Genomic DNA, 14,739 nt, shown 5'->3' on the forward strand with positions numbered 1-14,739 from the left:
GTTTTCAAAAAGCTTTACAAATATTATCACAACAACCGTGATGATGGTGGTGGTGGTTGTTGTTTAGTTGCTTTTCAGTCACACCCAACTCTTTGTAGCTCCTTTTTAGGTTTTCTTTTTTTGTTTTTGTTTTATGTGAGGCAATTGGGGTTAAGTGACTTGCCCAGGGTCACACAGCTAGTAAGTGTTAAGTGTCTGAGGCTGGATTTGAACTCAGGTCCTCCTGACTCCAGGGCTGGTACTCTATCCACTGAGCCACCTAGCTGCCTCTTCGGGTTTTCTTGCCAAAGATACTGGAGTAGTTTACCATCTCCTTCTCCAGCTTATTTTACAGATGAGGAAACTGAGGCAAACAGGGTTAAGTGACTCAGTTAAATGTCTGAGGCCAGATTTGAACTCAGGTTTTCCTGACTCCAGGCATGGCTCTTTATCCACTGAGCCACCTAGCTGCCCCATATAATGATGATGATAGCATGTACAGCTGAGGCTGAAATTGACCTTCGGTCTTCTTGACTCCAGGGCTGGTGCTTTATCCATTGCATCACCTAGCTACCAATAAATGTTAAAATGCCCATTATTGTTTTTACTGAGAATATAACAGCTGTGCTGGAATGCTTCTTCTCAGGTAGAATGCAAAGTTTTCATAAAAATTATTCAAAATCACACATATTTCTGTGAAAATGAACATTTCTATTTTTCAAACTATAAGAAGAAATGAGAAACATGATAAGGCAGAGGTTATGTGTTCATGTCCCCATTGAATGAATCATCTTGGGTCCTAGTTCCATGAGAACTCAACTTCCCACTAACCTTCAGGTTAACAGATCCCAGGCTAAATATTTTCCCAAAACTCTGGTCCTGGGAAACACAGATATTTTCTAAGAAAGAGGGTCAGTGGGTTCTTGGTTTTAAAAGAGCATGTTTTTGAGGACAAGAATCCTTCTATAAAAAAACCTTCTAACTTTCCCAAACCTCTTACAGTGTTGTACTTTGGAAAGGAAGTTTCCAGATTCCAGCCACTTTTCTGACCTGGGACATGGGATCTATGAATCTATGTTCTGAATGCTTCCAACTTGGACTGTCCAGAAAAGGGATGAAATCTCAATTTTCCATTCTATTTATAGTGACAGGGCCTAAGAAAACACAGAAACATTGAACAAATAATAAGCAATGTTTTGAATTGGTTGAACCTTTTATGCTTTTCAAAAACCTTTCTAGAGTTAAGCTATAACTAAGAATTTAGGGACTTGGAGGCAGAGGTTGGAGAATTTACCCAGACAATGACTGGCAGAGGAAAGATAAAGGACTGTTTGGGACACCTTGATGCTTGGATACTGGGAAAGGGTTGGGTGCATCAGAAGCTGATGAGGCTGGGAGTAAAGTGGCCATTTAATGGGGGGGGGAGTGAAGAAAGTCTTCAGGGAAGGAGAGGAGAAGAAATGTTCAAAAGCAGTCAACTTTAGAGAGCAGAGGGGAAGTAATGACACTTGCCTTTAAAATGGTCTGCTTCTCTCTACATCTTCTAGGAATGGCGGCAAGAAAAAAAAAAAGATTGGTGGCAAAAAGGGCAGGGAGACCCAACCTCGTGCATATATATCCCCAGGCAGTAAGAGAAACTTGTCAAAGGAGCATGGAATAGCCTATAAATAACTATTAACCTATGGAAATGAATCTATTTTATTTCTTCATATGTGTGGCAAACTCTAATATATTCATTCAGTAGGGCACATGGGAAAGTTTTCAGAAAGCCAAGGGTTATAGTTAGGAAGGGAACATTCCTTAAGTAATTTTATATTGCCAGGCACTGTGTTAAACACTAGCAATGCAAATACAAGCAAAAGGAAAGAAAATCTCTGCCCTTAAAGAGCTTATATTTGAATGGAGGAAGACAACATGTAAAAGGAAGGTGAAGCTTTGCCTGAGAGCACAAGAGAGGAAGAATTCCAGAAAGTTAGAAGCAGAGTTAGAAGGCAAAAAAGCTTGCTGGCCTGGGTCTCTTTCTTTTCTTTTCTTTTTTTTCTGGGGCAGTGAGGGTTAAGTGACTTGCCTAGGGTCACACAGCTAGTGTCATGTGTCCAAGGCTGGATTTGAACTCAGGTCCTCCTGAATCCAGGGCTTGTGCTTTATCTACTCTACCACCTAGTTGCCCCCTAGCCTGGGTCTCTTGCCAATGTGAAAGCCCCGGGGAGGATTTCACCAATGGAGAAGGTGGCAGGCATAGTGGGCAAAAGTAAGGAGGCACAAGTTCTGAGGGTAGTCCCATAATGAGACTGTGGCTAAGGCATGGAATCAAAGTCCAGGAAATCAGCACCAGAGCTGAGAGGGGAATGGAAAAATTGGATGTGCCGGGGCAGTGTGGATTTAGTTCATGTTTTGAAGCTAGAACAAGTTTTTTTGTTGTTGTTGTTGTTTGTTTTTGTGGGGCAATGAGGGTTAAGTAACTTGCCCAGGGTCACACAGCTAGTAAGTGTCAAGTGTCTGAGGCCGGATTTGAACTCAGGTACTCCTGACTCCAGGGCTGGTGCTTTGTCCACTGTGTCACCTAGCTGCCCCCTAGGACAAGTTTTTGCTACAAGGTAGGTTCAATTTGGTTTTAAAAAACCCCACTGTTACAGAGCTGCACCTAGGCAACATAGAAACAAAATATATAAGTACAGAGCTAGGTGGCACAGTGGATGGAGTACTAGGCCTGGAGTTGGGAAGACCTGAGTTCAAACTGGACTTCAGACATGTACTAGCCACATGACCCTAGGCAAATCACTTAACCCTATTTGCTTCAGTTTCCTCATCTGTGGAATGAGCCGGAGAAAGAAATGGCAAACCATTCCAGTATCTTTGCTAAATCCCCCTCCCCCCCCAAAAAAAAGGGTCATGAAGAGTTGGACACAACAGAAAAGACTAAACAACAACAACAACAATTTTAAAACTCAACTCACTGAGACCTGGATAGTCAAAAACCATAATAATACATTCATTCATTCATTCATTCATTCATTCATCCATCCAACCTTGTCTTATGAAAAAGATGCAAAGATAAGCCACCTTTTCTTTCCATGTTACAATGAATGGAAAATAAGGATCCTTATTCCCTTCTGTTTTTATGGGTAAGAAGAAAATTGTAAAATATTCTATTTTCTCAAATTCAGGAATTCCCCTCATCTCCAAAAGGCTGTGATTCCAAATTTGAATTTTTGGAGCTCTGAGACCAGTCTCTTAATGTTGGCTTAACCATAGGGTATGAAACATAGTTGCATGAAATCTATTAGAATTAAAGTTCTGAAAACCTTCATCCTATTCCGGTGAAGAAGAGGGTCCCAGTTGTACCAAGGGCTGGGCAAGGGCTGAATATTGCCAGCAGCTATCAGGAGCCACATATGTATATTGAGGTTATATTTGTGAATTTGTTGGTTTAAAAGAATAAAATCCTAAAGAATAGAGATAATAAATAAACTCATAAAGACATATAAAAGTTGAAAAAATACCTCTGAGTCTATTAATTTTTTTAATTGTGAGATTGATGACAATTTTTCTTTTGCCTTTTTTAAACTAGAAAACAAAGATTTCTGTAATGCAAGAAGCACTGCAATAGGACAGATAGGTGGTAGAGTGGATAGAGTGCTGGGCCTGGACTCATCTTCTTGAGTTCAAATCTTCCTCAGACTCTTTCTAGCAATGTTATCCTGTGCAAGTCACTTAACCCTGTTTGTCTCAGTTCCTTATCTGGAAAATGAGCTGGAGAAGGAAAGGGCAAACCACTCCAGTATCTTTGCCAAGAAAACCTCAAATGGGGTCATGAAGAGTCAAATACCACTGAAATGACCTAGCAACAGATAGGTACTATGATAGGCAAAGCCATAATTCAATTAATCAGCATTTATTAATCACCTTCTATGTGTCAGACACTGGTTCTTGGGGATACCAAAGATAAGAACGAAACAATTCCTAATCTTAAGGAGACATCAGTACATATATAAGTGTATGCAGAATAAACATAAATAGGATAAATACAAGGAAGGTAGGGAGAAGGTCACAAGCATTTGGGGATAAGAAAAGGCCTCATGGAGATGATGATATTTGAGCTGAGTATTGAAGGAAAACTAAGAATTCCAAGAGTTACACATAGAGAGTAAGTTCATTCCAGTCATAGGGGATGGGCATCGCTAAGGCATGGGAAGGACAATGAACAGTTGTGTGTAAAAAATAGAGCTGAATCACAGAGTTCAGGAGGAGGGAAAATATTCAATGATACTGGAAAGATAGTTTGGGGCCAACTTTGGAGAACTTAAAAGGCTAGAGAGGAGTTAATATTTTATACTGAAGCAAAAGGGATTTATTGGAGTTTATGGAGTAGAGAAGTAACTTGGGGCAGCTGTGTGTGGAGACATTTGAGGAGAGACACAAACTAGGAACCTGTTGTCACACTCGATGAGGAGAGCTTAATGTCTAGTTCATGAGGTCCCAGGATTGAGAGTTACACTGTAAAACTCCTAAAGGCCAACCACGATCTCATTTTTGAAAATGGGGAAACCAACTTGTATGGAGGTGACATGATTTACCTAAGATGGAAGAGATAGCATGGGACAGAGAGAGCATGAGTTTAAAGAGGGAACCTTTATCTAAAGTTCAACAAACATTTACTAAATGCCTATTTTGTGAGAACTCAGCAGGCATTGTAAGAGAGATAAAGTTTAATTTAATAGGTATTCATTAATTAACTAGTCAATCAACAAGTATTAATTAAGCCCCAGCTATGTATAAGATATCAAGCTAGGTTCTGAGAATACAAAAATAAAACTAAAAACAGTCCCTGTCCTCACTGTTGAACTCTACTTGAGGCTATGAGATGTAAACAGATTATTTGAAGTAGGAGAGAATAACAGCTGGCGGGGGAGGGGGGGGAAGGAAGATTTTTCATAGAATTTGGCACCTAACTTGAACCTTAAAGGAAGCTAGGGATTCCATGAGGTGGACATGAAGAGGGAGTACATTCCAGGCATGGGGGATAGCCTGTGCCAAGACTTGGAGGCAAGAGAAGGAATGTTGTGAATGGGAAACAGCGAGTGGTCCAACTTGGCTGGAGCAAAGAATGCATGAAGGGGAGGGATGTGAAGTAAATCTGTAAAATTAGGCTGGAATGAGAGTATTGGGGGAGGGGGAAGCTTTCAATGCCAAACAGAAGAGCATGTACTTGATTCTAGGAGCAATAGGAGAGTGCTCTTGGCAGCTGTGTAGAGTGTGGATTGGATGGGAGAGAGAAGGGGACTAATTAGGGAACAAGTCCCTCTTGACTCTGTCAAGTTTTTGACTCTGTCAATGACTTCCTTCTCCTTGATCCTCTCTTTCTTCTATATTTTCTTTGCTTTTTTTTTGGTGGGGCAATGAGGGTTAAGTGACTTGCCCAGGGTCACACAGCTAGCAAGTGTCAAGTTTCTGAGGCCCCATTTGAACTCAGGTCCTCCTGAATCCAGGACCAGTGCTTTATCCACTGCGACACCTAGATGCCTCCAGGACTAATTAGGATACTAATGCACTACAACAACAAAACTATTACTACTACTACTACTACTACTACTACTAGTACTACTAGTACTACTGGTCCTAGTACTACCAGTACTACAGTACAAGTACTACTACTACTTCTGACAATAGTAATAATATACTCAAAGTTCAACCCACTATCCATACTATAAGTGAGGACAGTAGCTAGAGCAATGACAAAATAGAGAAATACCGATGAGGGAGATGCATGTCATGCACTTCCTATGCCTTGTGGTATCTGTGAAGGCTTGGTATAAATCCTGAACCTTCTGAGAATTAGGTTCTGGTCACTGACTGGGTTAGCACCCCAGGGACTGTGATTCTCCTAATTGTTAAAGATGGGTGGCATGAGGCTACAGGTCTGCCAAGGGAGAACAGCCAAGCAACTGGTGCTCTTGTGTGTTCTTATATGACCAAAAAGCACAAAATAGAGGAACCAATCAGAAATCTAAATGCCCCTGGAAATCCTTCAATGTATTCCAACTAAACATTTAAGGGGGAAAATGACAAATATGCATGATGCAAATACTTTCATATATACATATGACTATATATTGCGTATAAATGCACACAGTTATAGGCACAAATCCTTTGTTTTTTGTCAATGGCACCTTTAGCTATGACTCACACAACAATCCATTACTGACCAATGAAAGGCCCTTGTAAGAAAGAACTTTATCTCTAAGCCTAGATTAGATGAAATAAAAGATAAAATTGAGATCTTAAAATCTGAAGAGGGAAAGTAAAGAAATTGACATTCCTGAAAATCTTCCCTTAATGAAAAGTCCAAGAATTATTCATGATAATGAAGTAGATAAAAATACTGACAAAAACAATACTGATATCTCAAATGATTCTGAAAGGAGATGGTCATACTTTGACTGGAATTTGAAAAATTCTTTTAGGGCCTATTGGCATGAATCTAATTGGAAAACTTATTATAACAATATAAATCATAGTTTACAGATGGCATTTGCTAAAAGCACCATCCATTTGCTTTGCTGTTGAATTATTTTCAGTTGTGTTTGACTATGACCCATTTTGGGTTTTCTTGGCAAAGATACTGGAGTTGGTTGCCATTTCCTTCAGTTCATTTTACAGAGGGGGAAACTGAAGCAGGGTTAAGTGACTTGCTCAGGGTCACATGGCTAATAAGTGTCTGAGGCCAAATTTGAACTTGGTACTTCCTAACTCTAGACCCAGCACATTATCCACTATGCCACCTGGTTGCCCAGCAGCAACAACAAAATCCAACATAAATACATTACAATATAATACAATAAACATTCATTAAGTGCCTACTATGTTCCTGGCACTCTGCTAAGTTCTGGGGATACAAATAAAAAGGACAGTCCCTCACCTCAAGGAGCTTACCATCTAATGAGGAAAGACAATACATGAAAAGGGAGTGATAGAGAGTACCCAGAACAACTGGTGGTAAATGAATAGATAGATAGAAATTCTAATCCTTCAGTAAAGGGAGGCTTTTTTGCTCTACCCTTCAGCCCTCCAATCAGAAGGATAGAGGCAACTGAAGGATGCTAATAAGGTACAAGTAACAAAGTTGAAGCACTCTTCAGGAGGGTAAGTTCCCTGGTGATGAGTTTATCCTAGGGGTGGGGGAGCATGATGCAGAGGAAGTCCAAACCAAGCCCAGCAAATAGTGAAAGTTAAAAGTCGAAATGAATACATTCTGAATGTGGATATGATTATACCATTGCCATGATGAATATATTGGGATGAAAGGTGGAGCTCCCCAGAAGTGTGTGTATATGTGTGCGTGCGTGCGTGCGTGCGTGCGTGTGTGTGTGTATGTGGGGAGAGAGAGAGAGAGAGAGAGAGAGAGAGAGAGAGAGAGAGAGAGAGAGAGAGAGAGAGAGAGAGATCTTAAAGCTCTCCAGAGAAGCCCTAGAAGGATCTTGTGTTTCAGGATGTATAATTAAAGAGTAAGTGTTGCAATCTTGTGCACTCCACAAAAAATTATGTAAAACAAGTGACTGTTGCAAAAGGAGGAAACATTGTATATTAAACATTTGTAAATATATAAAAGTTATAAAAATGTTTGCATGTCATAATTATTTTCCATTGTTCTCATGTACTTGCACACTACTGTATATTCACAACATTCTCCTTATTTACTAGTTTAGCAATCTTAAAAAAAGAAAAGGAGATCACCTAGTCTGATAGGTGGTCATGGTGATGGTGGTAATCATAATCAATCATCACCTTCTTCTTCTTTTTGTTCTTCTCCTCCTGCTCCTCCTCCTCCTTCTTTTCTGGCTCCTTTTCTTCTTTTTCTCTATCTTTAATTTAGTATTTTATTTCCCCTAATTACATGTAAAAATAAATTTTAACATTAATTTTTAATACTTTGAGTTCCAAATTCTCTCCCTCCCTCCCCTTATTTTTCTTCTCCTTCTCTTTTGGGTTTATTTTCCAAATGAAGAAATTAGTGAATATGTTCTAAGTCCTTCTTTGGATAATATTCCTTAAAATCACTTGTCAAATGGTACATCACATGCTATTTCAGCAACATTACTAATCATTGCTATTGTTGGCCTTGACTAGCTGATTGGAAATGTCAAAGTAAGGGAAATAAATTACCTAATACAATCTACTTGTACTTACAATCTAAGATTCAAGATCATCCCAAATACCTCTTCTCTATTGTATGCAAATTCCTTGAAAACCACCATGCTGTTTCACTGTTCACTTGGCAAGGGGCAATGTCATCGAGGGTAAGCCCTTGTAAATTAGCTTCCACATGTAAGAACATTTTCTGAAAGAATGAATATAGGGGCAGCTAGGTGGCACAGTGGATAAAGCACCAACTATGGATTCAGGATGTCCTGAGTTCAAATCCGGCCTCAAACACTTGACACTTACTAGCTCTGTGACTCTGGGCAAGTCATTGCCCCACAAAAAAAATCAGGAATTTTTCAAGAAAAGAAAAAGACTGCAAGAAAAAAAAGTGAGGAGCATCCTACTGCAGTAGTGGTTGTATGAAATATATATCCTTTGTCTTCAGATTTCCAGTGAAGCTTCTTGTCAAATTGAGCAAGTCTAGGACCATCGCCTTCAGCTTGGACCAAAACACTTGAATTTTAGACTACATTTTGTAGGAGAGGATTGTCTGATCATACATACAGAGAGTAGTACAAAAGTCAGCACAGATTGATAGCATACTTAGCTGTTCAGAAAAGAGGTCCCCCCCTCCCAGGTTTCCTACAATAGAAAATCCTAAGCAGCAAAGTAATCCAAGTATAAAGCCATTGTTGTTGTTCGGTCATGTCCAACTCTACACGGACCCATTTGGGGTTTTCTTAGCAAAGATACCAGAGAGGTTTGCCATTTTCTTCTCCAGCTCATTTTACAGATGAGGAAACTGAGGCAAACAGGGTTAAGTGACTTGGCGAAGGTCACCTAGCTAGTAAATGTCTGAGGCCAGGTTTTTTTCTCCCAGGGCAATAAGGGTTAAGTGACTTTCCAGTAAATGTCAAGCGTCTAAGGCCACGTTTGAACTCAGGTACTCCTGAATCCAGGGCTGGTGCTTTGTTCACTGTGCTACCTAGCTGCCCTCTGAGGCCAGTTTTGAACTCAAGGTGGGAGGGATGTGGCTGAGGGGCAGGAGAACCCAGAGCTTCCCAGGGCCCCCTCTCCTGACCCTGGAGCAGAGACTCTTCTTTAAGACTTTTGTCCCCAATAACTCATCATTGTTAGATTCCTATTGGAGTCAGAGGAATGTAACTTGGTTGATTATCACAAGTAAAGGTGGAGTCCAAAACTGAGGGAAAATATATCTGAACCAGGAGAGACTATATATGGTGCCCACCTCCAGCACAATGATGACAAATCCAAGTGAAGAATCTGAAGGAGTCAAAAAGGAGGTTAAAGGTCATTGTCCTTGCTGAAAGATCCCAGTAGTGCTCCAGCTAAAGAGAAATTGGCACCAACCAACTGAATCCATGGCTGAAGATGATAAAAGACTATACCTCCCACTGAAGAGCAAGTCTATTGGATTAAGCCATCCAAGTGAGACTTCATGCCCTATGAAGAGCCCAGTGCCAAGAGACCTGCCAAGTCCCATCTGGCAGTAGCAGTCAGTGGTCAACTAACTTATCCAGCAAAGCCCAATGAAGAGCAATTTGCCTGGTACAGTCTAGCAGCAGCCAAGTCCAGTGAGGAGCCAACACAACTGAAAAAAACTGTTTAACCCAGGCCCACTTCAGACTAAGACATCCAGCCCAGCTGTTACACCCTACAAAGAGCCAGATTATCTGGGCAGCAGGGTGATTTGTCCATTACCAGCACCTTTTATGGCATAGAACTTTGTGAAGCTCCTCTGGAGAAATAAAGGATATTGAGACCCTGCAGTTAAAGAATTGTGCTACCTTAGTCATTTGTGTTCCTTCAATGTTTAGGTTATATGTCTACTCTCCTCCTTGCCCCCACAGATTCTGAGTCAATTTGTGAGAGAGTGTACTGCAGGTTTTGGCAGCAAATGTCTTTGTAATTTCTGCTCTTTCTATGATGTTTGAGTAAATGCCTTTGCTAAAGAACTGAGTTTCCCAGTTGATTGTTCAAGTGAAATACACCTATGGGGGCTTCTGAAATAAGGGTTAGGATGACAGCTACTCAGAATCCTAGGAATAGTGGTAGCTCCCCATTTGGGGATCCAGTCTGCCAGTGCCAATGCTGGTTGGGCAAATGAGACCAGAGTGGGTGTTTCACATACATGGACTAATTTGATCCCCACTACAGTCCTGAAGGGTAGGTGCTACTATGTATGTAATAAGATAGTCAATGGATTACTTGATACAAGTGCTATGTGAGGACCAAGGGAGAAGGGTCTTTACTGAAAGGGAAACAAATAAAGGTTTCATTTAAGAGGTGGCATTTGAGTTGGACTTTAAAGGCTAGGAAATAATTCAGTGGGCAAAAAGGAAAAATAATGACATTTTAGGCATAGAAGTGGTAAAGATTGGGGTACTCATAATATATTAGAAAGTGCTGAGTTGTGAGATAAACGAAATAAAAATAAATGGAATTAGAGAAGGAAGAAATGCCTGGGCTGGGTAGTCAGAGAGAAATGGGGGGGGGGATGGTATTTGAGGTGGCATTTGAAGAAAAAGTATGTGTAAGGATAATGTGACTGTATTCCAAGCCAAGTAAACAAGATGAATGAAGGTATGGAGATAGGAAAATCATCAAATGAAAATCATAGAAAATTTATTTTGACATTTCAGTGATTTACTCAACATTTACATTCCTACTGATAATGGAGGCATAAAACCTATATCCATTTTCTTTCCTTCTCAAGATCTTCCATGGGAAGAGGAGAGAGGTGGGATCTGTCCAACATGTTAAGGGTTTTTCCCTAGATCTCTTCACATTGCCTGCGTAGAAATGATACACTCTGGTGCTTAGCAAAGGACACAAGTGATTAGCCCAGTGCCTAGCACATAGTACGGACTTAATGAATGTTAGTTGAACAATCAAAACTCAGGGGGTTAATCTGTTATCCATAATACCCACCATATGATGGACCCACTTTATTTTCCTATCATCTCTCTCTCATTCTCTCTCTCTCTCTCTCTCTCTCTCTCTCTCTCTCTCTCTCTCTCTCTCTCTCTCTCTCTCTCTCTTTGCAGGGCAATGAGGGTTAAGTGACTTGCCCAGGGTCACACAGCTAATTAAGTGTCAAATGTCTGAGGGTGGATTTGAACTCAGATGTTCCTGAATCCAGGGCCAGTGCTTTATCCACTGCTCTACTTAGCTACCCCACCCCCATCTCTCTCTTTGATGAAATTTCTTTTGTGTGACTTTGCATTGTTATACTGCTGAAGCCTATTTGTAAGCCCACTGTAAATCTCTCCATGGCGATTTTGGTGAATTGTACCTTTAATTCTTCAGAGGCTGTGATTTTTTTGTTTTGAAATTGAATTTGGAATCTGGGATGCAATCCTGCTTTGACTATAAGTATGGAACAGATCTCACCATCTGTTCTTCAGCACTCACCATCAATCTAGGACCAAAGTCCCTCCTGAACTCCCCACCCCCTTCCCTGTTACCTCAGGAGAAATAATCCACTCAACACTGCAGTGAGCCTTGCAGCAGAGATGATCTGAATGAGGTTTAGAGGGTGAGTAACTAAAAAAAGTCTGACTTTTCCACAAATAATCGGCCCTAAGTATGCCATTGACACTTAACTTGAGCATCAGGCAGAGTCAATGACATATTCTGCCCTGTTGACCCTGCCCTGACTTTTTTAGGGCACTATTTTTTCCGGGAGTGATAACTAAATCTTTGTACAGGTTTAACAGTCTACTTGGGTAGCTAGGTGGTGCACTGGGTAGAACATCAGGTCTGAAGTCAGGAAGGCTCATCTTCCTGAGTTCAAATATGACTTCAGACACTTATTAGCTGTTTGGCCCCAAACAAGTCACTTAACCCCTTTGCCTCAGTTTTTTCATTTATCAAATGAGCTGGAAAAGGTAACCACAAACCACCCCGATATCTTTGCCAAGAAAACCCCGAATAGGGTTGTGATTGGTTGGCCACAACTGAAATGACTGAACAGTAACAGTCTACTTCCTACTCCCTGTCTCTACTCAGATTTCTAGTGATTAAAGTATAAACTGTGTAGGCTTAAATTCCTTTCCCTGGGTCCCACTCCCTACTAGCTCATACCTATCCATGTGAAGTCCATATTCCAATGTCATTATCCCACTCTATTTTACCCTCCTATTATGTTCTCTGAAACATGTCAAAGAAACAAGTCTGATGTCACTTATGATTATCTCTATCAAAGCCATGTTGAATTTATCCATCCATCTACCCACCTACCCACAAACCATCTATGGGGAGGGCTATTAAACTTGACATTGTCCAGAACTGTGGGAGGCAGACAGAATTAAATGGCTTATATACAATCAAAATTATCCTAGTAGGTTACTTTGGGGTAAATGGTAGTTCTGTTACAGAAGACAGTAAGTTATTTCAAGGTTCCTCTGGCTATTTACAGAATGAGATATAGTACATCATCTTTAGGCTTCCCAGCTGTATATTGTTCATTTCTGTAACATTTAGAACAAGCAGCTTTTGATTCCTAGATGAACTGCCTCCTCCTCCCACTGCTGCTACATACAACATTTTAGCTGATAGATTTTGAGGCCCATCTGACTTGACTTTTGCAAACTCTGATTCTATTGTGGTCTTACCCATCCTCCTCCTCCCCAAATTACATTAGAAATGACTAGAACTGTATACAAAATAACAACAATATTGTCAGATGGTCTGCTATGAATGACTTAGTTATTTTCAGCAATTCAATGATCCAAGACAACTCTTAAGGACTTATGAAAAATGCAATCCATCTACAGAGAAAGAACTGATAGTATATCAATACGGATCGAAGCATTTTTTGTTAGTTCCTTTTTCTAAAGTTTTTTTTTTTGGTCTGTTTTCTTTCATAACCTGACTAATGTGGAAATGTTTTGCAGGACTACACATGTATAACTTAAAAAAAGAAATGACTAGAAACCAGATTTTGTATTTAGTTTGTCACATACATGCTTCTTCCAACAGCATCACCCTAAGATGCAAACTCTGTGAGAGGAAATCTCTTTACTTTTCTTTTTGTATCCACTAGGACCATCAAAAGAACATGTCACCATACAGGTAAGTATTTCAGGGACATGCTTGGGGTCCTTAGAAGCATTGTACAATTTCTCAAATGAATTTCATCCTTATTTCTTCCTTCTCTTCAATTCTGGTTCCAATTCATTATACATCTATAGCATTTGTACAACTGGTCTAGAACAGAAATATCAAATTTAAAAAATATTATATCCATGGGAAAATAAGATCCCTTGAGAAAAACCATGCTCTCTGCTGCCTTGTAAAAGTGAGTCTAAAGGCTTGCTCATCCTTTTTGTAGGTGGGGGTTTACTACTTTTTGCTTTCTCCCTTCTTTTTCAGGATAAAATGGAGGTGAGTTGTGTTAAAGCTAAAATTCTAGCTAGTCTGTACAAAATATCCAATGAGTGGTCACCAACAAATTATAAGCCTTAGCAAGAGTTAGACTTTTAAGCATTTATTAAGGAGAATAAGAATTTGGTAAAGAGAGAGAGAAAGGCATACATTAGTCTATCTATTAAAGGGAGAGTGCATTTCTAGCTGCCTTCTCCATCGGAGTCCTCAGGAAAGCCCCAGTCATAGCGCCAGGCTTCCTGCTTCTTCCTCCCACAAGCAAATGTCACTTCCTGATGCCAAAGAAAAGACTCCTGGTCTTGCCCTCAAAGACCTTCACTTCATGGTGGAGCTTTTCTACAGTAAGTCTCCAGCAGGTGGTGTCATTCTAATCATTACATTTGGAAGACAGGGGAAGTAAGGGTAGGGAAGACATTTCTTTCCCTCTCCCAAGCTTGAGTCATTGGTCACTTTCTGTGGGGACCTTCATATGTTTATACTTAAACATGACCCAAGAGGAGAGTTTCTGAGATGGTTTAATATCTTGAGAAGTTATGTGTATTTACTAACATGGCCCCAGAGTCCATGGACCATGTAATTTCTTTTCTTTTTTTTTTTGTGGGGCAGTGAGGGTTAAGTGACTTGCCCAGGGTCACACAGCTAGTAAGTGTCAAGTGTCTGAGGCTGGATTTGAATTCAGGTCCTCCTGAATCTAGGACCAACTAAGTTCTTTATCCACTGTGCCACCTAGCTGCACCTGACAATGATATTTCAAAGCCCCTTCCTCCTGACCAGAGGAGAGGAATGCCCTAAGCATTATGATTCCATAAGCTAGATTTCTAGGCAAACATTCAACAGATCAGTTTATAATCTTATTTCTTAAAGGGACAGAATCCCTTTTTCTCTGAATGTCAGATAGACTACCAACATAATGATAGCATGGTATAATGGATAGAGAAGATCTCTTAATAAGAAATTTGTCAATTAACAGGTATTTGTTAAGCCCCTATTATGTTCCAGGCACTGTACTAATCACAGGTGATAAAAATCTAAATATTAAAGCAATTCCTTCTTACAAAGAAATTATATTCTAATGGGAGAGACAAGGGCATACAAAAATATGGACATCATAAATATAAAGTGAATGCATACATACAAAGGTTATACTAGGTGGCATAGCAGATAGAGTGCCACACCTGGAGTCAGGAAGACTCAACTCCCTGAGATTAA

The sequence above is a fragment of the Dromiciops gliroides genome, chromosome 6, assembly GCF_019393635.1.
Source record: "Dromiciops gliroides isolate mDroGli1 chromosome 6, mDroGli1.pri, whole genome shotgun sequence".
Classification (NCBI taxonomy): domain Eukaryota; kingdom Metazoa; phylum Chordata; class Mammalia; order Microbiotheria; family Microbiotheriidae; genus Dromiciops; species Dromiciops gliroides.